Source organism: Cervus elaphus, chromosome 18, assembly GCF_910594005.1.
Source record: "Cervus elaphus chromosome 18, mCerEla1.1, whole genome shotgun sequence".
Lineage (NCBI taxonomy): Eukaryota > Metazoa > Chordata > Mammalia > Artiodactyla > Cervidae > Cervus > Cervus elaphus.
Window position 1 is genome coordinate 93,937,583 of NC_057832.1, and position 27,593 is coordinate 93,965,175.

Genomic DNA, 27,593 nt, shown 5'->3' on the forward strand with positions numbered 1-27,593 from the left:
AATATTCTACCATCTTCAGCTTTCTTTCTATTCCTGAGGTGGCCTTGTGGGCAGACATCATTGACTGTGGCTCCTAATCTTTTTTCACTCTCCCCCATCTCCCAGTACCATAAGGATAAGCCCGCGGTTCTCCAGGGGTATACCTATTATTCACGCACCTGCCGGTCCTCAACTTTGTCGCTTTGCTTGCACTTCCTGCTTTCTCTTTTGTTGTTGTATCTGTCCTCCATCACCTCCTGTCCTGCTGTATGCAAACTTGTGGAGGTATGGCTTCTGTCCCTTATGTACCCAAATTGTATGCTTTTATTGGGTTGGCCAAATAGTTCAGTTGGGTTTTTTTCCATAACATCGTACAGAAAAGCCTGAATGAAATTTCTGGCCAATCCAATACTTTCTCTGTCCATTTCATCTTGATCAAACAAAATATTCCTGCAGTCACTTCCTACTTTTTTCAAATTCTGTGGTTCTTTATTGGGATTTCCACTGTTTCCATTTTATAGAAAACATTTAAATTATTTTTATTTTATTTTATTTTTTTCATTTATTTTTATTAGTTGGAGGCTAATTACTTTACAAAAGTGACTAGAGATACCTAAATCAGTGTCTATTCTTATCCTCCTTTCTCCATATTTGACAATACTGTACACTGCCTAGTTTGAGACAATAACCTTTTTCTTGTTTCTCCATTTATCTCTTTAAGTTTCTTCTTTGTTGGCTCCTTTTGCATAATCCCCTTTAATTTGATTATGATCCTTTCTGGAGGACTAACTATTTCCTTGGGATCCTAAGTGCCTCTAAGAGCTCCTTATGTTTCAAATATATATCTATCTTCTATTCATAGGCACCTCTCAAACTGCATTACATCTCTCTGACTTCTCTATTTCTGAAATTTCTCTTACCATCCTCTAGGAAAATTTTAGTTTTCAACCTTAAATTCAGTTGAAGAAGAGCTCTCACCCTTCTTGTCCGTGGTTCCCCTGCTGCCTGCTTGTTCCCAAAATCTAAAACTTTGGGCTTTTATTCAGCTTTTGTGCCCCTGTCACAACACTTTCCTGCTAATTTAATTTAATCCACTAATTCCTTTGTGTTCTATTCCCAAATCCCCTGTCTAGGCCCTAGTTATTTCATGCTTGGACTCATTCCATAAAACCTTATTGACATTTGCCAGAAATGGTCTGGGCCTTACAGAGCTAAAGGAATGAATATGTCACAGTCTCTGCTCTCAGAGTTCTCAACATAGTGGTGGGGAATGGTAGTAGAACTTTAAAATTTTCTTTGTGAGAAAGATTCCATTTCAAATTGCCAGCAACATATTGACTTAATTGGAGGTAGTAAGCTGACTTGGAGCCGCATTTACTTGCTCTAAAAGAATAATTTCAGCAGTCTGCCTTGTTTGCATTGATTTAACACAAGGCGCTACACATTGCTCTGGGAATACGTGATAAAGCAGCTTAAAGTAGTCACTCTTTTCTATTACTGTGATTTCAGAGAAGAGAACATTAAAGAGGAGGCTGGAAAATTTGGTTAGGAGCCCATGTGTCCCCTGGGAGCAAGGAGATCAAGATGTCAACCCTGTATTTGGGGTGTTCAACATTCTTAGAGCTTCCCTGATTGATTGGTATAATTCTAATTAAGATTTTCTGGCAGGAAAGAACATAGACTAGCCATTTCAGTTTGCCTGGGACTGAGAGGTGCTCAGGACACAGGATGGTTAGTGATAAAACTGAGAAAGTCCAGGGCAAGCTAGAATGAAGAGATCATGGGGTGCTCATCAAAGGGAAGGATAGGTCTGAATTGTTCATCCAAGTTCACTGCTAGGGCCAACAAATGCAAGTCTCTTCAGGGGTTCAGGCAGGTAAAGTAAATATGTATAGCTGCCGCTTATAAGATTCAAGGAAAGGTGTAATTTGTAGAGAGGGTGAAGGTGTTAATTGCTCAGTCATGTCTGACTCTGCAACCTCATGGATGGTAACCCTCCATGTAGCCCTCCTCTGTCCATGGAATTCTCTAGGCAAGAGTACTGGAGTGGGTTGCCATGCTCTCCTCCAGGGGATCTTCCTGAATCAGGGATCAAACTCAAGTTTCCTGCACTGTAGGCAGATTCTTTACTATCTGAGTCACCAGTGAAGCCCAACTGGAGGTTGCTTGTAGAGAGTACCTATCCACTATGTTAGCTTGCTGCTGCTGCTGCTGCTGCTAAGTTGCTGCAGTCGTGTCCAACTCTGGGTGACCCCATAGATGGCAGCCCACCAGGCTCCCCCGTCCCTGGGATTCTCCAGGCAGGAACACTGGAGTGGGTTGCCATTTACTTCTCCAATGCATGAAAGTGAAAAGTGAAAGTGAAGTCGCTCAGTCGTGTCCGACTCTTAGCGACTCCATGGACTGTAGCCTACCAGGCTCCTCCATCCATGGGATTTTCCAGGCAAGAGTACTGGAGTGGGGTGCCATTGCCTTCTCCATGTTAGCTTGCTAGAACTGCCTTAACCAACTGCCACAGACTGGGTGGCATAAATAGCATACATTTACTGCCTAAACATTCTGGAGGCTAGAAGTTCAGAATCAAGGTGTTAGGTGGGTTGATTCCTTCTGAGCACTGTGAGGGAAGGGTCTGTTCTAGGCCTCTCTCCCTGGGATGGTTGGATGGCATCACCAGCTAGAGACATGAGTTTGAGCAAGCTCTGGAAGTTGGTGACGGACAGGGAAGCCTGGTGTGCCGCAGTCCATGGGGTCGCAGAATACAGACACGACTGAGCGACTGAACTAAACTGAACCCTGACTTGTAAGTGGCCATCTTCTCCCTATGTTTCTTCACTTTGTTATTGAATGCAAGTGAGGACAAATGATATTAAAATGCTGGAGTCTGGAGTAAAGAAAGGTTTCATGACGTTCCTGTAAACCTCCACCAAAACCAATGTTACTGTTATTCTTTGGTCTAATAAGAAAGGGCACGATCCCAAGGCTCGAATTTTACCCTCCAAGGCCCAGGTCCTGGCTGAGAGGAGGGGGTTTACTCATGCCCAGGAGTGTTTGTCCAGCACCCAGTCTTAGTCTTTCTGCCAGTGCCAAGGCCCAGCTAAAGAGGCAAATTTCAGGGCCTTCAGGGCCAGGCCTTTAGACCCTGCCCATCCATCATCACTGAGAGAACCAGGCCCCCAGGACCCATACAAACTTCTCAGGCCACCCAAAGTGGGCTGGGTCCCTCTGATCACAACTGATGGAGACCAACGCCACCATTAAAGGCACAGAGGTGGGGATGGGAGAGAGGTTTACGACTGATTCAAGGCCTGAGCATGGGCATCCATGGCCAGGGCTCTGGAGTTCTGTGGGACACAGCCCTCAGCATGCCCCCAGACCCCACAGCTTGCCTGCCAACTGAAGACTAAAGGGCTCGAAGGGCCCCTGGGAGAAGGCAGCAATCCATTTCTCACCGCACTCTCCGCCCCGAGGACCATTGCCGGCCTACTGTTGGCTAACGGTCTCAAGGTCTTGCAGTCTCCTGGTTTTGTGCTGTCTTGAGATAATGATCTCAGGATAACAGCCAAGGACTAAAGGCTGCAGGCCTGACCTGCCCCTTTGCAATAAGGGAAACCAGTCATATTGCCTGGGGGCCCAACCTAATGACCTTAATTTAGGTCTTGATTACTTCTTGATTAACTTGATTACTTCTCTAAAGACTGTATCTCCAAAACAAATATTATATATTAATGAATATATATGGAATCTAGAAAGATGGTACTGATGAACCAACTTGCAGGGCAGTGATGGAGATGCAGACATATGAACATGGGGGAGGAGGGAAAGGAGAGGGTGGGACGAATGGAGAGAGAAGCATGGCAACATATACACTACCTAAAGGAAATCAGTCCTGAATACTCATTGGAAGGACTGATGCTGAAGCTGAAACTCCAAAACTTTGGCCACCTGATGCGAAGAACTGACTCATTGGAAAAGACCCTGACGCTGGGAAAGATTGAAGGCGGGAGGAGAAGGGGACAACAGAGGATGATATAGTTCGATGGCATCACCGACTCAATGGACATGAGTTTGAGTAAGTTCCAGGAGTTGGAGATGGACGGGGAAGCCTGCAGGACTGCGTACTGCAGTCCACGGGGTCACAAAGAGTCAGACACGACTGAGCGACTGAACTGAACTGAACCATATGTAAAATAGATAGCCAGTGGAAATTTGCCTTATGACTCCAGAGCTCAAACCAGTACTCTGTGACAACCTAGAGGTGTGCGGTGGGGTGAGGTGAGAGGTGGGAGGGAGATTCAAGAGTGAGGGGACATATGTGTACCTACGGCTAATTCATGTTGATGTATGACAGAGACCAACAGAGTATTGCAAAGTGATTATTCTTCAATTAAAAATAAAAAGATCATATCTCCAAATGAAGTCACATTCTGAGGTACCAGTGATTAGGACTTCAACCTATGGATTTGGGGGAACAGAATTCAATACCTGCCATTCCTAATAAACAATATTTAAGTGTGATGGCAAATCAAAACCATTCTGCATCTTGTGTGACCGACAGTTTCTTGCCACTGGCCTAAACCAGTTGAGGACTGCGATTCCAGCACAGTCGTGGAGTAGTAATTCTACTACTCTAAGTAGTAATTCTTCAAAACACAATGACTGAGTCAGTAAGTACAATCTTCAGTTGTAATTCTTTAGTTGTTAGTTTGTGAGCTCGAGCTTTCCTTAAGAATAATAATGCTGCTGTGAGAGCTGGATAAGATATGCTTCACCACACTGGTGGGTAAGGACGTGTTAACAGCACAAGGTAGGTTATTTTCAGTAACAATAGTGTACACACGTTAACAGAAGCAATGACAGAAGAAAACTACTATGTACAAAGGAAACAAGGAAACAATTAGCTCCTCTAGCACTTTCTCTGCCATTTGGACTCATGAATGGTCCATATATATATATATAAAATATATATAATATAATATTGTATATATAAATTATTTTATATTATTATATTTATATATTATATTTATATTGTATTTTATATATTATTTTATATATATAATATTTAATATATATATAATATATATATATAATATATATATTTTTTCCCTATATCTGTGTAACAAATCACCACAAATGTAGAGATTGAAGCCATACTCATTTATTAGCCACAGTTCTATAGGTCAGATGTCTGACTGCAGCATGGCTGGATTCTCTGCTCAGGGTCTCAGAGACCGGAATCCAGGTGTTGACCAGGCTGGGCTCTCATCTGGACGCTCTGGGGAAGAATCTGCTTGCAACCTCATTAGAGTTGTTGGCAGAATTCAGTGCCTTTCAGCTATAGAACCGATTTCCTGTTTCCTTGCCAGTAATAGACCAGAGGGCCTCGTTCAACTTTTTAATTCACTCTCTTTCTCACATGGCCCCTCTATCTTTGTACCAGTAATGGCATGTCAGGTCTTTCTCGTGCTTTCCACTTTGCCTTCCTCTTCTGCTTTTAAACGACTGATATTATCAGCTGGATAATCCAGAACACTGTATCTTAAGGTCAATCAACTAATTAATAACCTAAGGTCAACTAATTAGTAACCTTAATTTCATTGCAAAGCCCTTCTGACACGCAACATGATGTAATTATAAGCATAATATTTTATCATATTCGCAGTCCCTGGTGTTAGGGAAAGAAATCTTGGGGGAATATTTTTAGAATTCTTTCTACTAATGGCGCTTTGGGATAAGCAAGCCTCTGGGGTTCTTGGATATTTCAGGGAATGCAGGTCTGAAGAGAGACATGAGAGACTTGTCCCTCTGGGAATGTGGTTGCTCAAGTGATTGTCTTCAATATTAAAAAAAGCTCACTTACTCAATCCATTAATTCAAAATTATTTATTGATTACCTATTTGGGGCCAGGCCTCTTCTAGGTACCAGAGACTGAGTCAGGGGAATAATGTCAGGCAAACAGATATCTACTAGAATAAGACCTAGTCAGGTATTATCAGGACTTTGGGTTTTACTCTAGCTATTAAGGCAGATAATTGGAGAGTTTAATGCACTGAGTGTTACAATCAGACTTAAAATTTAAAAGACACATGCTGAATTTCCCCTTCCAGGAAGATGAAGCTTATGTGCTTTCCCCCCTCTATTCCTCCCACTAAGTACAAATGAAAAATCCTAAACTTTATATATAAAATAAATATATGAAGTCCCTCAAGTGTGGAAAGAAAGATGTTTAGAGACCTTGGTACTCAAGGAATAACATAGTGGTGAATTCTCTGGGTTTTATATTTGTCTTATGGATCCCAAACTTAAAAAATCAGCGACCTGGAAATGCTAACGGGCACAGATAATGATAACTCCAACAAAATCTGTTGTCAAAGTACCAGGAAAGAGGTATGCCAGCAAGACAGAAAACTTGTGGATAATAACTATTCTACTCCAACTAAACATCATGGAAAAAAAGCCATGGTTTCATCCTCCTTCCTCTCACAACAGCAAAAGCCTAGAACTCTGCTATTGTCATGCTGTAAGGAGGCGTTCCAGTTCCCTGGCTGGGGTAGTGTCAGAGGAGGCTCAGCAGGGAGTGAGGACTTTCATTTCCAGGAGTAATGAGAATGAGACTTCCCACCCCAAGGTGTCAGTGAAGACTTCACGGGTAAAATAGATTCCACAACACCCAGCAATAAAGAGGCATCCATTCCTTTCCCTGCTGGGATACTCAGAGGAGGCCTAGTGGACAGTAATGACTTTCACCCCTGTTTGTTGATATTGAGGTTGCCCCTTTTTTGGTATCAGCAGAAGCCATGTGGAAGGCTCCTACTGCTCCCAGGCAGAGATGTGGACCATATGAACATCCTATACAATAGCACATCGATCTGTTACATTGACGACATCATGCTGATTGGACAGAATGAGCAGGAGGCTAGCTTGCTGGATGCATTAATAAGGCACATACCCTCCAGAGCATAGGAGATAAATACAATGAAGATTAAGAAACTTGATATATCATAAAGTTTTTAGGGGTCCAGTTGCCTCCTGTTGGCATAGGAGTTGAATAATATGGATGCACAGGTCTAGAAACGAAGTGGGATTGGCTGCACTGACTCCAATGACCTGCTGGAAGATTTTCTGCCTCCCATCTCAACTCTAGTCTCTACAAAGTAAGAAGTCCTGGTCCCCAAAGGATGGTTACTGTTTTTGAAAGACACAACAAAGGTCTCACTGAGCTATAACCATGGCTACCATTTGAGCACTTTGGATTCGTTGTGTTTTTGGACAAGCGGAGAAGGGTAGCTAACATCTTAGCAGGGGTAATTGACTCTGATCAGAAGGAGGAAGGGGAACTGCAATTACACAGTACAGGCAGGTAGGAATAATTATGAGACTTTGTTGGTCCACTTGGATACCTCCTGACTTTTGGATTATAAATGGACAAAGGGACGCAATCTATGCCTAAAAGTATATGTGAACAGGGGACCAGAACTCTTAGGAAGAAGGTATATGTCACACTATTCGATAAGAACTGTCAAGATGATGGGTAAGGGTGAAACAAATTTAGACTAAATAGTGGGGAAAGAAGATATTGAGTACCAGCTTCAGACCGAAGACCAACTTCAGTGATGAGGGCTAGAGTTCATCCCACTAATAAATTTTCCCTCAAGGGGAGAAGCTCACCAGACCCACAGAAGATCTTCTCTTGAATGTATATGAAGAAACGTGTCTGCACAGTGTGTTGGGTGGGCTGTTTCAGTCATGGAGATGAAACTGCTCCAAGAGACGACCCACCAGAAGGAGTGCAGTGAGCTGACAGCCTCCAGCTATAGCACCTTCAGGACCTGCGTCAGCATTCAGACTCAGGCCTTGCTCTTCCAGGGAGCTCCCAGCCCATAACTGAGCATCCTGGGGTGCGAGGGCCTGACTGGCCAAATAGGGGACTCCTCTATAGGAAACCTTTGGCTAAACTTCCCTATGGGGCTAACCAGGACTTTCTCAAGCTGACTCACAGTAGGAGGCTTGATCTACCAGTCTCCCCTCACAGATGTCAGATCTGAATTATGGTCTGAAGCTTTCCTTGTCTATTTCTGTTTGCTTTCTCCTTAAGTTTTCTCAAGGAATATCCTTGTTAAATCTTTTGCATTTCTAACTGTGTATTAGTGTATGCTTTCTGAATGATTGAAACTGATCCATACACTAAAAATCTCCTGAATCCTTACCTAATCCATTGTATAAAAGTAAAAAAAAAAAACCCTCCACCCAATTGTCCTTGACAAATAGGATTAATAACCCCAGATGGAGCTGTAACATGTGTTGCCTCTTGGTTCAGTTGTGTAAGTACTTCAACATGGCCAGGTGGCACTCTCCGCTTCCAATTTAATGGAACAACTGTTGTGTCCCCTTGTAGAAGTACTCATATCTTAAGAACTAAGATTATTAAACTGTCAGACTACAAAGTTGTAGTGATGAAAAGCAAAACTTTTTCTGGAGGGTCGTTAGGGGTAATAGTGGGAGGAAACACTCTCATTTTTACCTAACGATTTCTGGACCTGTGAATCCTTGCTCTAAGGAAATCACCACCATATACTGATCACCGTTTAGAGCATTACCTCATGCTGGAAGATATTAGCTATGTCCGTGACACTTTGTCACCTGGCTGGCACTGTAACTGAGTCTCCCAAAGTCCATTGCACTATAGTATGAGGCCAACTCTGCGGATGCCATTAGCATAAGCCATTGATGAAATGTGTTTGCTTTAAAATGAGTTCCTTGGTCAGGAGCAATGCTGTGTGGAATACCACAGTGATGAATAGGATTTTTGTAAATCTTTGGACGGTGTTTCTGTCAAAATAGTGCATGAAGGGAAGGAAAATACATTTTCAGAATAGGTGTCTGTCTAAACGAGAACAAAATGCTTCCTTTTCCACAGGTGCCATATTTCCTAGGGAATTATGCTATTTCAGGGAATCAGTCTTGGTTGCTGCTACTGGCAGGCTGGGAACCCAAAAGTAGTAGAGACATACTGGCTTTGGGGATTAAAAGTTCATAAAACTGAGTGAAAACATAACCTCCATTCCTGCTGTCATGACCCCTTTATTGGCAAGGACGGAGTGGTTTTTGAGAGTCTGACTGACATCTACAGAGTGATTTATCTGCTCCATTTGATCATTAAGTTTCTCTTCTGCTGAAGTTATCCATTCACGTGATTTTACATATGATATAAATATCCTTTAGCCTTACCTGGTGGCTCAGTGGTAAAGAACCCACCTGTCAACACAGGAGACATGGGTTTGATCCCAGGGTCAGGAAGATCCCCTGAAGGAGGAAATGGAAACCCTACCTCAGTATTCTTGCCTGGAGAATCCCATAGACAGAGGAGACTAGCAGGCCACAGTCCACGGGGTCACAAAGAGGCAGACATGACACAGAGACTGAACATCAACATAAATATCCTTACACTCCATGCTCATTCAGAGAGGTCACTATCTCATCCCCAGGCCTTCTTGCCATCAATTTTCTAACTGTGTTTCTTCCAAATTTTTGACAGCTAGCCAAACCATTACCATTGCCTATAAATCAATGTAGACACACGGGTTAGACTATCTCTCTTTCCAGGCAAAATGAAAAATAAAAAGTACTATTCTAAATCCTGCCAACTGGGAGAATTTCTTTCACTCTTGTACTTCAGGGTTACCCATGGCATGGAGCTGCAGTCCTACAACTCTTCCATTTGGGTGGTTCCAGTGTAGTGTGAGAAACCGTCTGTATTTTCTTCATCATTTGGTTGTTGAGAACTTCCCATGAGGCTGAGATAAGGAAGATGTGGCTCTAGTAGGAGTTACAGGAATCTGAGTCATTTGCTGTTATTTGTATTTTGGGACCTACCTAATTCTTCTCTCCTTTATACTACTTTTCCCTGATGAGGATTGTTTCTATGAACATTCAACTTCCTGACTCAAGGGTCAGACACACCTCCCCATTCAGCATGGGCAGCTTAGAAAATATGGCAACCCAAGGGCAAATGATCAAGCATTAAGTCTCTATTTACCCTCACTGGCAAGTCATAAAAAAATTTTTTTTTCAAGGAAAATAGTTATCTGCAGATGACAACATTTGCTGTTGTTCAGTGACTCTTTGTGACCCCATGGGCTGTAGCACACCAGGCTCCCTTGTTCTTCACTCTCTCCCAGAGTTTGCTCAAATTCATGTTCATTGAGTTGATGATGTTACCTAACCATCTCATCCTCTGTTGCCCCCTTCTCCTGTTGCCTTTCAATCTTTCCCAGCATTAGGGTCTTTTCCAATGAGTCAGCTCTCTGCATCAGGTGGCCAAAGTATTGGAGCTTCAGCTTCAGCAGCAGTCCTTCCAATGAATATTCAGGGTTGATTTCCTTTAGGATTGACTGGTTGCCCTAAAATCTGAAATGTCTGTGATGTATTTCACTTACAGGGTCTGGCCAAAGACTCCATATAGCATTCCTATCTGCTATAAACATTTGAAACACAGATGGATCTGCTGGCTTGTATGACCAAGTGGCAGAACAATTTGCCCAGCAGCCTGGAACTATTGCTGAGCTATCTTCTGCTTTGGACCCACTTCAACTTGCAGCCGGGGGCTTCCCTGGTGGCTCCGTGGTTAAGAATCCATCTGCCAATGCAGGAGACATTGAATGCAGGAGAATTCAGTCCCTGACCTGGGAAGATCCCACGTGCTGCAGAGCAACCAAGCCCATGTACCACAACTACTGAGCTTGTGCTCTGGAGTTCAGGAGCCACAACTACTGAAGCTTGCACGTCCTAGAGCCCACACTCCACAACAAAAGAAATCACTGCAGTGGGAAGCCTGTGCACCACAACTAGACAGTAGCCTCCATTTGCTGCAACTAGAGAAAAGTCCACGCAGTGACGAAGACCCAGCATAACCATAAATAAATAAATAAAATTAAACAAAACAAATACAAACAAAAAATGTGAATCCCTTCTGGTTTCTCAGTAGATGATTTGGAACATTACACTCCAATAAAATATACAATACCACCAAGAGATACAGAGGATCTAATTAGCCTCCTTCTTAGTAGCTAAAGAGGACTTCTCACCATGGAAGGCTATACCAACGTGTCCGAGACTATTGGACTGCCAGAAATTTCACTGAATTGTCACACGCCTGAATTTTCCTGGGGGATATTTACTACTCTCTGATCCTCATGTTACATACCAAGGTTTCTACTTCCTGCTTACCAGGAGGGTCCAATCAATGTGATAGCATTGCTTTAATCAGCATTATATACTAAGGGATAGATAGGTTTTCAAAGTCCCTGAAATCTAAATATAATGGGGATGGAGAATTGAAAGCAAGCTACTCTTGATAGTTTCTAAGAAGTATAGAGAAAAGATATTCACCAATTCAACACCTGTATACCACATTGAATGCAGAGAATCTATTTTAATAGCAGCATTTCCCACTCTGTTAATCCTGGACTCCAGAGGACTTCAAGGATGCTTGTGTTCCCTGCGCTTACTGTGCTTCTCAAAGCCTTTATGAGAGAGATACCCTCCAGACCTTTCCTAGAGACATAATTAGAAGATGGGTGATTAAATAGTCACCAAAGCATTCTGATTACTTTAAATATTTGATATCTTTCACTAAAATATAGTAGCTTAGTTCTGATTTTTCAGCTCCAGTTAGCACAAACCATATTTGATTCTAAATCTTAGGCAAGCAATCAAACCAGCCAATCCAAACTACTTTGTTTAATGCCTTAAATTCAAATTTTCTGGTAATTCCTCTTGTATCAATAAATTTGGCTTCTTCCAATATTGTCTTCCTTCTACATGATTCTAGACCCTTAGAATGCATTATGATAAGCATTCCCCATATTTTTCAGTTAATGAATATCGGCAAAGTCTTACAATATTGTATGTACTGCTTCCTCTTCCTTTGTGCCTAACATCTTGGAGCTTAATAAAATTATACATCAGGAGTAACAAGAAGAGGAAGATTAAAATTTTCCTGCTAGAAAACTCTCTTGGAAAGATCATTACTGGTTCTTTAGGTGAGAAGAGTCTAGCCTCTTTAGAAAACAAGAATGGGCTGCTTCCACTGGCAAAGGTGGCAAAGCAGAATTTGGAATTCAAGCTCCCCAGCTTCTCTAGAATTAACCCAGTTGCTCTCATCCCCATTTTCATGATTCTTATTCTTTTCCAATCAATGCTTCAACTTTAATGTAAGAAGATATATGGCTGCGAATTCCACACACATTATCATTTAGCTGCCTGCAGGATTGGACTTTAGGTTTGTTTTTAGAAATGTTAATATCAACCATTTTGCTGTATGACCTAAGGAAACATTCTGGTTCATTCTTTTGATCTCGAGCTGGGAATTTAAAGCTCTAAGCAGAACAGCTAGGCTCTAAGTAAGGACAGAGGCTCTACTTATTCTGCAATTATGTGTGAAGCTATACCTCATACCCAGTTAAGCTAATTTTCTCAGTATTACCTTTTAAAAAACTTTATTGGAGCACAGTTGATTTATAATGTGTTAGTTTCAGGTGTACCTCAAAGTGATTCAGTTATACATTTATATATATTCATTCCTTTTCAGATTCTTTTCCCATATAGGTTACTACAGAATATTGAGTATAGTTTCCTGTATCATATAGCAAGTCCCTGTTGGTTATCTATTTTATATACTAGTGTATTTATGTTAATCCCAAACTCCTAATTTACCTCCCTCCCACAGCCAAGTTTTCCTCTTTGGTAACCATAAATTTGTTTACAAAATCTGTGAGTATGTTTCCATTTTGTGAATAAGTTCATTTGTATCATATTTTAGATTCTGCATGTAAGTTGACTACAGGTAAAATCATCAAGCTGTACACTGCATCCTTATTCTTTTTTTAAAAAGTATAATTTACTTAGAATATTATTTTAGTTTCAGGTACACAACATAGCGATTTGAAATTTTTATACTTTTAAGAATGATCCTCATGATAAGTCTGGTTACTGTCTCTCGTTATACAAAGTTATTACAATATTATTGACTATGTTCCCTATTTTGTATATTACAAATGTCACTGGGAGGTGATATTCACCTTATAACTTGAAGTTTGTACCTCTTAGTCTCCCTCACCTACTTCACGTGTTCTTCCATCCCTCACCCCTATGGCAATCAATAGTTTGTTCTTTGTATCTATGAGTCTATTTCTGTTTTGTTATGTTTGTTCATTTTTTTTTTTGTAGATTCTACATTTAAGTGAAGTATTATTTGTCTTCCTCTGTTTGACTCATTTCACTTAGCATAGTACCCTCTAGGTCGATTCATGTTGTCACAAATGGCAAGATATCACTCTTTTTATGGCTGAGCAATTTTCCATTGAAATATACATACTGCATCTTCTTTATCCATTGGTTTATTGATGTGCACTTGGGTTGCTTCCATATCTTGGCTGTTGTAAATAATGCTCAATGAACATAGGGTTGCATATATCTTTTTGAATTAGTGTTCTTGTTTTCTTTGGAAAAATACTCAAGTGAAATTCCTGGGACATTTGGTGTGTGCTAAGTTGCTTCAGTCATGTCCAACTCTTTGCAACCCTATGGACTTTAGCCTGCCAGACTCCTCTGTCCATGGGATTCTCCAGGCAAGAATACTAGAGTGGGTTGCCATGCCCTTCTCCTGGGGATCTTCCCAATAAAGTGTTCGAACCTATGTCTCTTACATCTCCTGCATTGGCAGGTGGCTTTTTTTACCACTAGTGCCACCTGGGAAACCCTTGGGTCATATGGTGGTTCTATTTTTAATTTTTTGAGTAACTTCCTTACTGTTTTTCATAGTGACTATACCAATTTTACGTGTGTTCTTATATTCAGATATCACTTGAACAAGGAGTAATAATGTAACTCTGTTCTATTAATCACTGTTTCCACACTGTTTTCATTTATATACTGGACTGAAAGCTATGTTACTCTTTGGAGAATATGGCTAAACTTGCTATTTATCATGTGTCACAATTATTTCCAGGATACTGAAAGTTTGGGAGTTATTTTCCCAATGGTGATATCATGATGATGAATATTATTTAATTATTATCTCTAGAACAGATTTCAGGGACTTCCTATAAATTTAGTTATGTGATTTTGGGGCTTCCTACAAAATGTCCCAGTGTTGGCAAATGCTAACCAAGCCTCCTGCCGCTCCCCAAACCCTGAGCATTTTCTATGAAGACTCCGAATCAAGCTTTTCGGATTCTTATGTACACTTAAATTGGATGAGCTGGGTAAGAGAAGCATCTGGCTTTAACTTCTGTTTTTCTGAAATTCTACCAGAGGGATTTTTATAATGATTCTGTTTAACCTCATTTTCATTTATCAGTGTCAGCCTCTTCTGTGGGAGTCTTAAGTTTACCTTCTGTGACCTGCTGGTCGTTTAGCAGAGCTAAAAATATAAAAATACCTTTCTAGGCTTTAGTGTCAGTTAACATCTTTACTAAATAAACCCTACATGTGTGCTCTTTAATGCTCAAATTCCCATCTTGCTTAACTATCAGGTTCACCCAGATAAAGTCAGTCTCACTGTATAGTTTTTGAAAAAGCAGCTGCTCTAACTTCTTGCCTTTTCAAAGTTTTTTCTGCTTAGTGCCACATTTTTACTCTGTGGACAATTATGAAGGTTCTTTAGCTTTAGACCAAGGGGTTTGTATGTAACTTGGTATGGAGCAGAACAGTAAGATACTACAAAGTGCTGCATTAATAAAATAATACTAAATATAATTTCATCTTTTCTGTTCTGAGAAATCACTCAGATCTTTAGACAGACTCCTATTTGTTCATCAACATCCTCTTCTATATGAATGGAGTTTTCAGTGGACCTTATGGCCAACCAGTCAGCCTCCTTGATATGTATATGTAGCCATTCTGAGTTAGTCTTTACAAAGATGTAACACTGTAGCACTTAAAGAGAAGGAGCTTTCTTCATTTCCTCTCTTCCTTCATCCTGCTACTTGGGATGTGGACAGGGTGTTGAGGCTTATTTGAACCTGTAGCTGCTCCAGGGATGGAAGAAGAACAAGAAACATGAGAATCTCCTGGATCACTTGTAATATGACTTTTAAAGGAGAAAAAAGTAAACCTTACCCGTGGATTCTTTACTGACTGAGCTACCAGGGAAGCACTTGTCTAATAGCCAATTCCATCTGCTTTTCCATGTGTAAATAACTATTCCTTAGCATGGAATGTCCCTTGTGAAGAACACTACAAACTGTAAATATAATAGTCTGTAGTTTAGTACAAAGAAAATGACCTCTTATATTATTGCCTCTTTTTGCATGTTACTTACAGCAATGACAACTATAGAGATAGTTGAATGTGTGTTGCAGAATTTCCCCATACCCTGTTTCCCAAAGTTTTTCGTTCTTGTACCACCCTCAGAATACTTGCCATACCCATGTCCACTTTTAATATTACTTATTTAACATGTAATAGTTTGTTTAAATTGAGTTCTTATAATGGATGTAAATAGAAAATTAATATGACTTGGAGTAAGACAAGGGCAATTATAAAAATAACTGCACTAAAATACTAAAAAAAATTATAGACTCTGATTTTGTTTCTTATCAATAAATAAAAGATAGCAATGATCAGAAAAAGTGTTGAATGGTGGGGTACCAGGTGTATTCTAGCTTGTAGTATAGTTCTGTTTCTGTGTCAATTTCTTGCTTTGAAAATAGATAAGAAGATAGCCAACCGCTTAAACACTTGAAGTCTTTGCTGCCTGTCATATCTTATATTTTTGCTTTTGAGCTAGGCATTATATACTTTAAAAAAATAACTTCAGTAACTCTCCCAATTCCCAAGAGTTGACGTCATGACCTTCTTGGGGTACAAGTCTGAAATGAACATCAGGAGCAAACTGGTTAAGCCTGAATGGACATTTAACCTTGGACATGAAAATAATAAGCCTCATTAAAGAACACGATGAAAAGAGAGGGGGTCATTTTACAAGCAAATACAGATTTGCTTAATTTGAATGGTTTTTGATTACAGAGCAATCTTTCCAAACCTTTGAGGTTCTTGCTTGGGAACTGCAGGTACACAATGATGCATTTCTGATGAAATGGTGTGTCCATGTCCTGCCTAACAAAGTGGCAGCTTAAAGTGCTGCCTATGAAAGCAAGCACAGTGTGGACAGATGTCATAGGAGCTTCCCAACAGGAATTCTCTTATGCCCCACGTCATCAAGAAAGGGTTGATCATTTTACTGGCATTCATTTGCAATTAACAGGAACTTTAGCATGTTCTGAAGCATTTTCAACATCCATAGTACATCTTACGAACATTTCTAGTTGTAACTGAAAATTTTGCATTCACACAAAAAAGAACAAGTAGGAGTTTCATTTGTTCAGTTCTCCTTTTAGCACTCAATATTTGGTATCCCTTATGCAGGAATCTTGAAAAAATGCTTCTCTCTTTTCATTCCAAAAGACAACTGGATGAATTCATCTGGATTTGAACACCATGGTGCTTTCCTGCTTCAAAGATTAGGCAGTATGTCAGACAGCAGAATCTTCACCACAATTGATTTCCTTTTTCTTTGGGTGTCACAGATAGACCTTCTTTCCCATTCTTAAGTGTAGCAGATAAAACCGAGTTCCAGCCAAATGGAAGGCAGAAGGGTTATATGTCATTTTCAGACTGGTGCAGAAGGGGCAACCGTGTGATTTTCCCTGTTTTCTCTCTCCTTCTGTCAGCCAAATGGCTTTGGAGAATTCAGTGGAAGCCTATGAGTTTCTAACAGATGGTGGGACTACAGAAATGTATAAAGCCTTTGTCCCTGAACAACTTCATGGAGCAAATCGGCTCCCATCCCCAATCCCTGCTGTTTGGATTTCCTGTGAGTAAGAAACACACTTTTATTGTGTTAACCCACTGAGGTTATTCACAAATGAAGGCAGGTTGATCTGACTTACTGCTGATAATTTGCAGAAACCAGTAATCAAGAAACCAAGCACCATACTTGGAGAGTTGGAGAACTCAGGTTTATCATGCTGGTGGGCCTGGAGGAATTAACACTCTAAGCTCTGAGCCCCTGAATAAAGGGGTTACAGAGTTTTTATAGACAGACTATAGTGGGCAATGCTAGCTGTTAATTGGCTGGTTTAAACTAAGGGGTTTTGCGCACATGGGAACAGCAGTCAAGATGGGGAGGGGAATGCCTGACCTTTACATGAACAGGCATGATTAAGCAGGTTTTCAGGGGCTGGGCAATTGCAAAGAGCAGGACAAGGGTGAGTGAGATAAGCTCCAGTTCCTAGTATTATAAGTCCCCACTTTCTTTCTTTTTTTTTTTTAAATTTGAATTGTCTCATATTTTTATTTTTTAAAATTTATCATAGTTTTATTTTTTATTTTGAATTATTTATTTATTTATTTATTTTTCCCAATTATTTTTATTAGTTGAAGGCTAATTACTTTACAATATTGTAGTGGCTTTTGCCATACATTGACATGAATCAGCCATGGATTTATACGTGTTCTCCATCCTGATCCCCCCTCCCACCTTCCTCCCCATCCCATCCCTCTGTGTCACCCCAGTGCACCAGCCCCGAGCACTTGTCTCATGCATCCAGCCTGGGCTGGTGATCTGTTTCACACTTGATAACATACATGTTTTGATGCTGTTCTCTCAGATCATCCCACACTCGCCTTCTCCCATAGAGTCCAAGTCCCCACTTTCTGAGACTATATGACCTACATGATCCAGACTTTGCAAGCAGCAAGCTGAGTTTCAGAGGGAGAATGAGCAGGAGGTTCTGTAAAATTTTAACTTTTCCTCTTCAATAACAGATGATAATTCTAAAGTGAAGTGAAGTGGAGAGAGTGACCATTTAAAGCCAGGCACCTACTTGACAGATGCTCGTGTGGTCTTGCCAACACACAGCCCCATTGCTGCTCCAGGTGGGCAGGAAGGAGAGCTCTGTCCTGTCTTATCACTGTGCCAGGACTTCAGTGTCAGCGTCTCTCCAGGCATCATCTCAAGATTTCCAGAGTAAAGTCTTGCTTAACATAACCCAACATTCTTCTTTAACAAGTGAAAAAAGTTGAGACTAGAATATTTAAATGATTTGCTCAAAATTACTTAATCATTAGGGCTTCTCTGATAGCTCAGTTGGTAAAGAATCTGCCTGCAATGCAGGAGACCCTGGTTCGATTCCTGGGTCCAGAAGATCCACTGGAGAAGGGATAGGCTATCTACTCCAGTATTCTTTGGCTTCCCTTGTGGCTCAGCGGGTAAAGAACCTGCCTGCGAAGAGCGAGACCTGGGTTCGATCCCTGGGTTGGGAAGATCCCCTGGAGAAGGGAAAGGCTACCAGTTCCTGTATGCTGGCCTTGAGAATTCCAGTATTCTGGCCTGAAGAATTCCATGGACTATACAGTCCATGGGGTTGCAAAGAGTCAGACACGATTGAGTGACTTTCACTTCACCTCACTTAATTATTAAGTGAGGACTGTAAACTAGGTCCCCTAACTTGTCATCAAAGTAATTCATATTTATAGGTCATTAAAAGCAGTTCTATTCTGAAATGCATGAAGATAATTACGAGCTATAAAGTTCAAGGGACTAGTTTGTGATTTTAGGCATGTCAGTATCTGTAGATTAAAAGTAGATGAAGAATGGTCTCAAATTTTTAGCTGCTCTTTTATTGAGAAGTAGAGTCTAAATCTCCTCCCATTGAATTGGTCTGATTTTTTTCAAGTTGTTTGACCAAGAGAATATAGAAGAAGGAATTTCTAAGATTAAGATATAAAAATCCTTAAAGTTTCACTAGGTTATCTTGGAACACTCGCAGGTGCAATCTTTTCTTGAATACTTTTTAAAATTATTCAAGTAATACAGAGAAGTACAAGGGAAAAAGCAAAAGATCACCTTTATTCACAACTTGGAAATCACTATTTTAACTTTAGGTGAATATCACTCCAAACAATACACAGGTAACTAGGAGAAAAAAAGGTGATCTAAAGGGTTAAAATATTTATGAAAGGGTAGATTCATATAGTTATATGGAAAAAATTTCATATACCTGAAGGCAAGCAATTAAGCTAAGGATAAAATTTGAAGTTATGTATTTTTTTAATATCAGAACTTTGTAGCACTTCAGTGACTGCTTTTGTCACTGAAGAAATTGAACAATTTTCTTCCCCTTATGGTGACATGTGTGTGTGTGTGTGTGTGTGTGTGTGTGTGTTTGGAGTAACTGAAAAACTCTCTTTTTAAGACTTTATTTTTTTTAGAGCAGTTTTAGGTTTGTATCAAAATTAAAAATAAGGTAGAGAGATCTCCCGTATACTTCCTGCCCCCATGCATGCATAAAGGAACTCTATTTTTGAAGTACACAATTTAACTAGAACATATTTATATAGACAATCCTACATTCAGTTTTTTCTTGGATTACAATGTAACCGTTTGATCTATGTTCTTGCATTTTCATTTCAGGGAAATTATTATTCAGACCTCTACTTTTAGCAACGCAATATATGTATTATGTTTTAGCTAATTATTTTAATTCCTTTTTCATCTTTCACATTTATTGGGATTATCTCAAGCCTTTCTTCTGTATAATTAATAGATTTTCAGCCATGTCAATTTTGTTCCTTGCTGATTTCAAGTTAGTGTTAGCTCTGAAGTAATGTCATTTCTTAAGCCATTTGTATAATTGCTTTATCATCTTTTTTAGTTTATTTTTTATTGAATTACTGTTCATATGTTATGTTTCTATGGTTCAAAACACTCTGGGGGGCTTTTCTTTACCTCGGATAATGTTTTCTTCCATATAAAGGTTCTTCACCTGTCTTTACAAGCTTTGTCCTCACCCCTCTTTTCCCCTCATTCTCTCTCTAATATCTTTGCTTGTTTTTTTCTTTGTGGTTGTTTTTTGCTCTTTTCCCCCAGCTTACTGATATTTAATATGAGCAGTTGTATCCAGATTCTCAATGTTTTGATATAAAGTGGTTGGGTTCTTTTTTGGCAGCCTTAGCACTTTGCTTAAGACTGATTTATCTTCTGCTTGAAGACTGGGGATGTATTTTATCTCCTTTGTGAAACTTGAAATATATGTGTGAGCTGGAGCCTTCTTCACAGGACTTGAGAGCTGAGTTCTCATTTAATATTTTCTTCACAACCCACTCCTGTCTTTGTAGAGTCTACACTATCTAGTTCAAGGTTTGTTGTATTTTCAAGAGACAGTGGTTTCAGGCTTTAGATTGTTCCCTTGTTTTGAAATTAACCCCTAGACAGTGTAATTCATAATAATTCTTTCTGCCTCTTCTGAGCTTCTAAGAGACTGATGTCAATCATAGTTTCTTTTACTTTCAAAGCTTTCCTCTGCTCCACCAACTTTATAGTACATTTCTCTCTATATTGATCATATTAATGAGAATTCTTACAAGTTCATCAAATTTACTTTTTCCAGAACAAATTCAGTAATATTTCTTGGGGTTCAGAAGTACATACAAAACCCCTAGAATTTTCTGTTTTTTTCTTTAATTATAATGGGTTTGTCATTTTTGATTGCTGTTTAATTTGCATTTGGGAGCAGAAGATCTTGTAATTCAGTTTTGCTTTGTCACCATTAAAAAGACTTTTGACAACACTTTTGAAACAGTATTATCAATCTGGAACTGATTTAGAAGAAAACAATGGCGATAATAAAGTGATTAAAAACTTTGACAGCTAAGAAACACTTTAAACATGTCATTTAAAAAGGAACAGAAGGTTTTTACTTATTGAAGACTCAGACACAATCAGTCATTATTAAAAGCGTTCTTCTAGTGCAATGAATAGTTTTAGTGTATGTGACCCCAGAGACAGGAGAAGTATCAGTGGGTTGAAATCACAGGGGAACTGATTTCAAATTGATACAGTGCAGAAACTTCAAAAATAAAAGCATGACTACCTCTGGGTCTTAGCTCTTGTTTTTCACTTTCTTAAAGCTTCCTAATCCTGTTATGTCTGTTGGAGGCACTGCATTATTCTCATCAATCCATAGGGATTTTCCAGATCCTCCTATTATTATTTTAATCTCTCCTACGTCTATTCTCCCACTGTATTGTTGAACTATTAAAGTGTACATAAAAGCAAACGTAGTTTTGCAATTATTTGTATTTTTGTTTCTTATATAAAATATTTTGTCCACCTTAGTGCCTAATTCAGGCTTCCCAGGTGGCTCACTGGTAAGAATCTGTCTGTAATACAGGAGGTGCAGGAGATGTGGGTTTGATCCCTGGGTCAGGAAAATCCCCTGGAGTAGGGAATGGCAACCCATTCCAGTATTTTTGCCTGAAAAATTGCATGGATAGAGGAGCCTGGTGGGCTACAGCCCATGGGGTTGCAAGGAATCAAATACTTCTCTGCAGGCACACACAGTGCTTAATACAGGGTCTTAAATAAAGAGTAGATGATCAGCAATTTTGACTAAATTATATAACATATATTTAAAACACATGTAGGTCCCTTTACAGATTATTGAATTAGTTCTCTCTAACACAGTTGTCCTATTAATAAAATTTAAATTTACTGCTAGCCTCTCTAGGTATCCTAAAGTATGATTTACTTAATGAAAAAAATTTACCTGGTTATATTCCTCCTTATCTGAAAATTTATTCTTTAGAAATTTCACAAGATAATTGGATGTATAACAATCATACAATCTTTTGGGTATAATCTTCAAATTAAAAAAAAGATAAAGTCCTCTAATATGGCATTATATTGAATATAAGTAGATATTTGGCAGTATTTCAGTCCTTAGTTTTTGATGTTTTAATAGACTGCAAATCTCATTTTTGCTTAAACTTAGAGAATTTTAACATTCTGTGTAAGAACATATCATAGAAAGAAACCAATTTGAACGCCTTTCCACTACTAACCTTCATAATTAATGAAGTCTTTCATTATTTAAATAAGTATGCTGAAGCCATTTGTCTGAACTAGCAGCTACATATTAAACTGAATTATTCATAGTTTTGAGTGGGCAGTATATAAGAATTTATATATGCTGTACATTTAAGTGTTACTAATATATTTTTAAAACAATGTTCTTAGCTGCAATTTCACTTCTTAATTGGTATGCCATTTGATACTATTAGAATGAAAGCCTTTATAATGAATTATCATATTTTGCTTTAATAACTGAAAGCATTGAATATAAATTTTAACAATCCAATTTACACATTTTCCTGCTTGTATTCATGACTAACCTTAATCTCTGCCCTCTTCATGGACACCCTTTCTTATTCTTCTCTGTTGATCCCCCATGTTTTGACTGCATCACTTTTTAGTGCTTCAAGCTCAGGTCTAATTTTCCCCAAACGTCACTGGATATTTTCCTCTTCTCCTCCTCCTCCCTCCTCCTTCCTAGTCTTCCACTCCTCCTTGTCTTCCTCTTCCTCCTTATCTTCCTTCACCTCCTTCCCCACTTTCTTCTTTGTTCTGTTTTTGCAGAGGAGAAGAGGAGCAGAACTGAGCAGATCCCCTGAATGTACTGCTATGTGTCAGTCCTTCTATTGTGTTTTTCAGTCCTTCCACATTGCATATTTCTGATGACCAAGGGAAGAGAAGTAAGAATTAGAGGAAGAAAGATAAGACAAGGAGGAAAAGAAGTGAAGAGAATCAAGAAGAGTGGAGGGACAGATATGGAAAGTTGGAGGCAAGGGAAATGAAATTTGGAAAGGGGCTACGGGAAAAGATACAGTTTGTGTTCAAAGGGAGATCCAACTGTTCTGATAAAATATAGGCAGAAGTGGAATGGAAGCTGGTAATCAACTGTTCCTTCCCATTTCCAATCTTGGTAGATTTTTTATATTTTCATTTCTATCACATTCAGTTTTCTCTCTGACTTCTTTTTCTTTATTTTATAAAATGAAGCAAACTTTAGTACACCCTAAGAAAATACACACACACACACACCACAAACATAAAAACAGTTTGTCATCCTTCAAAAGTGCTCTAAATCCAAGTATGCAGTGACTGGTGCCCATTTACTCCTACTACACTGTGTATTGCAGGCTGCATCCACAGATTCAGGGAGATTGCTCTTCAGTTGCCAAGTCATGTCTGACTCTTTACAATTCCATGGACTGCAGCACGCCAGGCTCCCCTGTCCTTCACTGTCTCCTGGAGTTTGCTCAAACTCATGTTCATTGGGTCGATGATGCCATTCAATCATCTCATCCTCTGTTGCCCCTTCCTCTTCCTGCCCTCAATCTTTCCCACCATCAGGGAGATATAATATAAACTTATTAATAAGTTTCTTTTTAGTCTTTTTATTATCTGTAGTACCTTTAAGCAAGACTCAATTACAGATTGTTAGTGCTCACAGTTTTATAAGACAGAATTTAACATTCTCATTTTGGTTCGACAAGACATCTTATGCTTGCTTTTCCCTCCTCTCTTAATGGTAAGCAAAAACTGTTTTTCTTAATGTTGGTTGTGGCTTCAAGTTGGTTAATCCAGTTTAAACAAGTAGGGTTCCATTCTTATTGCATCCTTCCTTCCTTCCCCTTGGATGATTTCTTCCTGACATAGTAGAGAGCTTCCTAGTCCCTTGGCACGGAGGAAATAGGTAGTATTTCCTGAGGGAGAGGCTGCAGCAGCTTCAAGTGTTTACATACCAATGCATCACATTGTATATAAATACAAGCTGTAACCCACATAAACACAAGGACCTCTACATGCTCATAGAGCTGTTTATTCAAAATTACCGAAATGTATATTTTTAAATGGCTGAATATTTTACTCAGAGTCCTGCCTTTAGTTTATAATCATTTTCTCCGGTCCCATCCCTCCCCTTTGTAGGTGGGGAAAGACTAGGGAGATATTTTCCACTAAGAATGCAAATATTAACAATAATTTATAAAGCATCTTTCTGAGGTATTAATAATGACTGCTATGTGCAGTCTGAAGCACAATCTAAATAGGTGAGCAGCAACAGTTGAATGCAGCCCAGGAGGGACAATGTTAGGAAATGTTGTTGTATTATATAATCTTCCTGCTACACTTTGAGAAAGGCAAATTCTAGCTGGAGAATAAAATCCAAGCACCAGAGCAAAAGTTAATCTCAGTTTTCACATGCAAAATATTCATGTTTTAGTGAAAGGTAAATTCTTATCTGTACTTTCCTCCTGGCCTTCCCTGTCTCCAAGATGTTTTATCTTTGAAATTAGCGTCTGTTTTAAGAATGAAAGAGCAATCATTTTGCAAAAACCCTTCTGACATGGTTTATCTCCTGCAATGATCAGCTCTGCAGGACCCTTCGGTTTGAGGAGATTATATGTGTCTCATGCAAATCAACCTGTAACCCGGGCAACAGTGCAGCTGTCCTGGGCTATGCTATTATAAGGTGAGCAACGGAAGACATTCAGCTTCACAGCTCCCCTTGGAAAGAGCTCACAGGGCATGGAACCAGAGGCCACGAAACTGCTGTTACTCCTCTGGCCATCACCGGGCCAGACTATGAGGAGAACAGGCTAGGAAAATGGATTGTAATCCAATGTGTTGTATTACTGTTTAACCTGCAAATCAAATTATTGACTTGAGGATTAAAGTTTTTAAAAAGCTCCTGATGGGGGGTGGGGAGGATAACATACATAGACGAACATCTTAGGGTGTTAAGACAGTCATCTTAGGGTGAGGGATAGGGTAGAGACAAAAAGTTACGGAGAAGAAGATACACAGATGACTACTAATAGGTACAGAAAAGCTGTTCAACTCACTAATTATGAGAGAAATGCAAATCAAAGCTACGATGGGATATTACTTCTCATAGGTCATTTCTCACTTCTCAGAATGGCCATGGTTTAAAAAAATCCACAAATAACAAATACTGCAGAGGGTGTGGAGAAAAGGGAACCCTCTTACACTTTTGGTGGAAATGTAAATTGGTGCAGCCACTATGGAAAACAGCATGGAGTTTCCTTAAAAGACTAAAAATAGAGCTACCCTATGACCTAGCAATACCACTCTTAAGCATATATCTGGAGAAAACTATAATTTTAAAAGATACGTGCACCCCAGTGTTCATAGCAGCACTGTTTACAAGAGACAAGACATGGAAGAAACCTATATATCCATCAACTGATGAATGGAAAAAAAATATGTGGAATGGAATACTACTCAGACACAAAAAGTAATGAAGTAATGCCATTTGCAGCACAATGAATGGACCTAGAGATTATTATGCTAAGTAAAATAAGTCAGAAAGAGAAAGACAAATACCATGTGATAATACTTATATGTGGAATCTCAAAGAAGCTAAAAAGATAAAAGCACTTCATTATGACTAGCGTATCTAAATGAGTTTTGTTATTAAAAATGCAGTTAGGTTAGGTTTTTTTTTTTAATAGACAACACAAAAACATTCTGGATAAAATTATAATTTGATTTATCCCTCTAGCTAAATGCATTCTAAAACTATATTGTCTCTACAAAAGATTAAAAAATTGAACTGCTATGTGATCCAGCAATCCCACTTTTGGATGTTTTCCCAAAAGAATTGAAATTAGGATCTTGAAGAGATATCAGCACTCCTATGTTCATTACTCACAATGGCTACAATATAGAAACAACAACCCTAATCCTAACCCTAACCCTAATGTATGTTCCATCTACAGGTGAATAGATAAAGGAAATGTGGTGTATACAAACAATGAAATAGTATTCAGTCTTAAAAAAGAAAGATAACCTGCTATTTGTGATAACATGGACTGGCCTGAAGGACATTATGCTAAGTGAAATAAATCAGATACAGAAAGACCAATAGTGTACGATTTCATCTATATATAGAATCTAAAATGAACAAACTGACAGAAGTAAGAAATAGAAAGGTGGTTACCAGGATCTGGGGGGAGAGGGAAATGTGGGAGGTGATGGTCAAAGGGTACAAAGTTTCAGTTACGCAAGATAAGTAAATTCTGGTCACATAGCTTAGAGCCTAAAACTATCAACATTGTTTTATACACAAAATTTTCTGTGGGGATAGATCTTATGTTGTGTTCTTATCACAAACACAAAAACAATGATAATAATAATAGTAAGGGGGTATGGGGAAACTTTAGGAGGTTGAATGAATATGGCTATATTTATGGCTTTGTTGTTAATGATGATATCAGGGGTATACACTTACCTTAAAACTCATCAAGCTATATATAATATATATAAATATTTAAATGCATACCACTTTTTACACATCAATCACACTTCAAAAAAGTGGTTTAGAAATAAAATAAAATACTTAGAAATGCTTTTTTTCCCGAAAAGATTTTCTGATCTCTGCTTAAGGGCACTCATTCTCCAACCTCAGTATTCTTCTAAATCATTTGGAATACTTTTTAAAAAATGTAGCTTCCTGGGTTCCATCCTTGAAATATTAATTCAGTGAATCTGTAGAGGCCTAGGAATTAGCATTTTAGACACTTTTATCAAATAGTTCTGATGCAGATAGTCTTGGGCCAAACATTAAGAAACACTGCCTGAGGGTCAATGATGAAAACTCAAGAGGTAGTTTGCAGGAAAATTCAAAGAGCTCTCTACAGTCTTATCAGTCCTTTCTCCCAAATTAAAATCAAGCCTCGATGCTTTTTGTCTTTCCCACAAAAGACAAAGTTCTCCTCATTAGAAACTCTCACTTTCCTGTAAAGCAAATACATTTCCACTGAAGTATGTAGCCCTGGATATTTCACAAAGAGGCTCTCGAAGCAGATTCAGTCTGAGACATACTCTCCAGAGGTTTTAGCGGTGATTCTATCCTCTGTCAGTCATGTGTTCATGAATAAATTTTTATTTGTTCCTGCTCGTATAATTTTACCTGCCTTGAAATAATTCCTTTAAAAATATTATCTCTTATCCTTGAATAATTTTCTAAAGGAAATCATCCAGGCAAAAAATAAAGAAAATGTGTGTTTGCTATCAGCTTTTCACTAAAATTTACTATAAGGTGAATTCAATATTGAGTTTCTTCTATTTATGCTTTGAGAAAGGAAATTATAATTTAACCAGCACCCAGGCAGCTCCTGGTATTTAATATTTTATTGTTGAGCATCACGTTGATCATGCCTTGATCATCAGAAATGATTAGTTAGTAATACAAAAATGCTGATTAGGATGAGAAATTGAAAGAGAATGTATTCTAATACTGTTTCCTTAATAATTCTGATCCAAGAAATCCCATGAAATTTGGTTAAAAGTGCACATTCTAGAAGCTTCTCCAGGAAACTCTGATTTGTTAGTCTGGAATGGTTCCCAGAAATCTTTCTTTTTAATAAGAAGCTAGGTCATTGACTTTTTTCTAATCAAGAAGCTAGCTACTTGACGGGTCAAGTAAGGTGAGAGGACATTGCTACAAGGTTAGATCTTCCTGATCAGTGGTCATCATTATAGGCTTTTTTTCTTTAGCATTTAGGAATTATAGAAAAGGAAGAGGGGCTGTGTTCTTCAGGCTTCACATTGTGGATGCTTCTGATTTCTTGTTCACATAGATTCCTGCCTCTGGTAAAAGGATAGAGATGCTTGATTTGAATCTGTTCCATCACCTTGATTCTTTGACTGGTGTTTAACCACTTTCGGCTTAGATACACAGAATCC